The sequence below is a fragment of the Oryzias melastigma genome, linkage group LG17 (genome assembly GCF_002922805.2).
Source record: "Oryzias melastigma strain HK-1 linkage group LG17, ASM292280v2, whole genome shotgun sequence".
In the NCBI taxonomy this organism is placed as follows: domain Eukaryota; kingdom Metazoa; phylum Chordata; class Actinopteri; order Beloniformes; family Adrianichthyidae; genus Oryzias; species Oryzias melastigma.
Genome location: NC_050528.1, coordinates 30704806 through 30708919, shown reverse-complemented (window position 1 = coordinate 30708919; position 4114 = coordinate 30704806). Strand labels below are relative to the sequence as shown.

Here is a 4114-nt window from a genome sequence, read left to right as displayed (position 1 = left end):
GGCAATGTGCCAGATGAATTGTTGGTGCGAGAACAATCATACCACAGTGCGCTAACAATCATACCACAGTGCGCTGTGTTGATTGCTACAAGTATACATGTGGCAAATGCAGGAAAGAGATGGTGTGGCAGTGCCAAGTGTGTGCAGACAACGTTGAGGGTTGAACTTGTAATTGTATCCTCACGATGTGTGTTGGTACATTTCATTAAAGTACTGTGTGTGTAAAGTGTTGAATCTTAAGCATGAGCAATAAATCTCTTTTACTAGATGTGATAAAAGTGAGGGGAAATCAAGAAAAACTCGTCCAGCCATGGCTTGTTTTTTCTGCATGTTGATTAGAACAGCCTAATGGCTGTGGCGTTACTGTGCAAATCATGTACATGGCTGCTCTTTGGGCATGCAAATTACAACTAACCCAGCCATTTGGCTCTGGCTGTCCTCTGGCCAGACAAGGTAGAAAAGCCAAGTGGCTGGGCAATGGACATACTAGTTTAATGGACTGAATTCATTTTTGAATTGATATTAAAATAATTACATTAAGTTTAATTTCATTTAGCAATGCAAAAATCTAATTTTGTTTTGATGGGAAAGAAAAATGTTTCAAAATAACTTTTCGGAAGTGTCATTTCTAAAAGAAACAAAGAACATTTGTTTCTTTTTATTTTAGCTACAAATGTAGAGTATAAAAACATTGAAGCCAATTTTATTTGCCCTGGAACAATTTTGGAAAACTGAAGCAATTAAATATACTTTTTATTATACCTGTCCCTTGTTTTTCCATACCATAGCTTGTGTTGACATGTTTGGGGAAATTGTAAAATTGGTCTGGGGATAGTAAGCACTGGAGACAGCGTGTTTTATATTTAGCATTGTGAAAATTCTGTCGTTGAGCTTAAGTAACATGAACAGACTTAGCCAAAATACATTGTACTACATCATAAATCTAGGTATGAAAAACACTTTCACAAACTTTAACCTGATTGACAAATTATTTTCCCTGATCGGTGATAATTTTTCTGACCATGCCAAAAGTGTACAACTTGGTCGTTAGAATTCTTTTGTCATTAGTTTTGGTCTTCAGGGGTTCTGCAATGACCCACTTAGTGAATAAATCGGTCATTGTGAGGATGTATTTGTTTCCAGAAGAGGCCCAATTAAATCCATCCCCAGAACCTCCCGAAGAAGTGGCAATAAAATAACTAACTTTGAGTAAGTCTTATCAAATCAGTGGTGCCTATTTATCATTCTACACTACAATACAATTCAAAGGACGAGAGGACCAACCAAAACATAAAGCGTGCTCTAAGAAAATATATTAACAGCAAACACAATGACTGGGATGTTTACCTTGCTGCTGTTGTGTACGGTTTTCTTCCACTGCCAGTTGGAATTACTTGTAACATGCCTTATAATGAAGCATTTTAAGACTGTATTTATAGTTTTAAAAACTCACTAAGAAGTGCAAGAGAAAATAACCTAATTAAGATGTTTTGTATGATCAGCACTCCACCCGCCACAGTCCGTACTATTTGTTATTTCACCGCCATCCATGTCTTCCTGCTGTCATGAATGTCTATCCAATGGGGGATGACTTCAAAGTGGCAGACCCAGAGGAAGACATTGATTGTAGGGTTCAGGAGATGACTGTCCTCAATGAAACGGTCAGTACAATTGAAGGGGGTATAATTCTTGTTTTTTATTTTATCTTTATCATTTTTTCTGCTTTAGTAAATTGATTTTATATAATTGTATAATTTATATATTTTATGACATTTATTTTTCAGCTTTGCATTGAATATTTTTGTAGGTTCTTCATAACATTGAAAGAGCACAGGACTCCCAGCGGAATACATATGGATCCCGAAAAAGAAAGCATGAACGGGCATGCACCATTCAAGAAGGGGATGATGTTCTCTTGTCTGGGGATGCTAAGAAGAGATGGACTGGAGACACACTATCCTCCCAGCACCAAGGACCATCATTTACTGTCGCAGTTATTACAGCGAAAGGGGTGGCCACCATCATGACGGGAGCAACCCGTCATGCAGTGAATGTGTCCAGGAGCTACATGAGATGTTCAAGTAAGATAATGAGATGCACATTAGTAATCACAATTAAATATCTATTGTATATTGAAAATCATTTAACGGTTTCTATCCATTTCTACATATTTGTATATCATCAGATCTGTCAACTGAGAGGAAAGTTCCCCTTGATCACACACATGTGACACTTAGATGCCAGACTGACCATCAGTATGACAGTCCAGGACCAAAATGGCAAAACGACTTGAACCAACTTCAGTCCAGCCTAGTAAGATGCATTAAATCTTGATAAGTCAAAGCCATCAGTGGTTTTATGGTTTCTATGGTGGGATGTAGTTCAAGTTTGAATCAGTTTCTTGTTTGGTATTGGTACAATATTTACGCATATTCAACATGAAATCTTCCTTTCATTTAGCTGGAATATGTTTTGGACCAAAACCGTCCTCCCAAAGAGCTGATGGTGAAGGAGGGCAATATCTGCCTGATACGAGAAGACTTTTGGAGCCTAGGTTTGGAACAGTGTATGGAATCTGCTGTAAGTGTCCAATGCATTAAAAGGAAAAATGATGTAATGTTTTAAAAATATTTTCTGTAGCTTATTGTCTTGCTTTTGCTATTCACTTCAGATTGGGAATGCCTGTCTGAAGATTGTGGGGGAAGCTGCGCGAAGACACGTAATCTGTCATATTGGTGTACATTTTCTAGACCTGTACCCATGATTTGAATGTTTATTGTGTGTGTGTTTCATTTAGGGAAAAGATGTTTATATTGCAGACTTGTATGCTGTTCCCACCTGGAAAGATCCAGAAGCAAGCCTGCTGCACTGCTTGCCCGTGTGTGTTTTTTTTTTATTTTATTTTTTTATTATTATTATTATTATTCCCGTGTGTGCATGTTTACTAATTTGTGCCAAACTTGTAGGAAAATTATAGATCAAAGGACGTCCTTATTTTTCCAGCTTGGAGCAGACAGGCAGGTCACTGGAGCCCTTTCTGCTCTGCGTGAGTTCTCTTGGTCTTTCTTATTCTGACTGTAGTTGACGTGTTGTGTTTTCATGTATGATGACAACATGTGTGTTTCAGGTTATATTGGTAGCGGAGAAACAAATACTCTTTCTTGATTCTCTTCGGCCAGATGGTTTTGGGGGTGATCACCACAAAACCATATTTAGGTTGATAGTAAAGAAATGCAAAGTGTTCTGGCCTTGTTCAATGGCCAAGTGTGTTGTTCAACTACATTTTTTAAAATGAGCCTCGTTCTCAGGCTCAAAGATTCAGTGTGAAGCCTTGTTCTCTGGCTACTTCAATCTTTATCAATTTTAACTTTGGATTTCTTAGTAATTTTCTAAAATTCCAGGAGACTTGCAGCCCTTATTGACTCTGGGTTATGGACTGAAAAGACAGAAAGAAACCTAGAGGTATAATTTTTGCTGCTGAAATTTGAAAGCTTATCAACCACATATTATTGTAAGAAAAACTAGCAAGTGAATATCAGCTCTCTTTACTCAGGACACACATTTTTTCCCCAGTTCTTTCCTCGGCAGCTCGCAGGAAACTCCTGTGGCATCTTCATGCTGATGGTGAGTATTTCCCCATCATAACTTTAAAATGATGTTTCAACATGCTAAAGGTTACTTTTACTTTACAGTATGCTCTCTGTATCTCCACATCGACTCCACTGATGTTCTCTGAGGTTAGCTTTTTCAGGAAGTACCACAGTTGTTTTAAGGAGGAAATGCCAGCTGTACGAAAATGGTGGTGCATTCAGTTGGAGAGGTTTTCCACTGACGGGTATGGCAAAGACAAACTAGCATTATCATAGTCAGTTTTAAAATTTGGTATTATTCACAGTTTTGGCTAAAGCAAGACATGAAGGCTAAGCCTATGTTTTTAAAGGTTCCTATAGAAACCCTGCTATTGAACATATGAAAAAGGGAAGGAGTATAGAGTCCTTTCAAACTTGTATTATTTTTCTAAAGGCATGGACGACGATTCGCCCATTAGACAGAAGAGGCATCCCTTCTCCTTCAGGGAACTCTTCAGCCTGTGTTCAGAGTCCCAAAGGTGAAG

At 38.1% G+C, this 4114-nt stretch overlaps 1 long non-coding RNA gene across 1 annotated transcript; it reads left to right on the top strand.

The window, feature by feature from the left end:
- Window positions 1-3571: 3571 nt before the first annotated feature.
- On the top strand, window positions 3572-3814 carry LOC112151507. Its single transcript, XR_002920143.2, has 3 exons — window positions 3572-3624; window positions 3693-3737; window positions 3774-3814. It is a non-coding gene; the product is annotated as an uncharacterized LOC112151507 (long non-coding RNA).
- The last annotated feature ends 300 nt before the right edge of the window (window positions 3815-4114 follow it).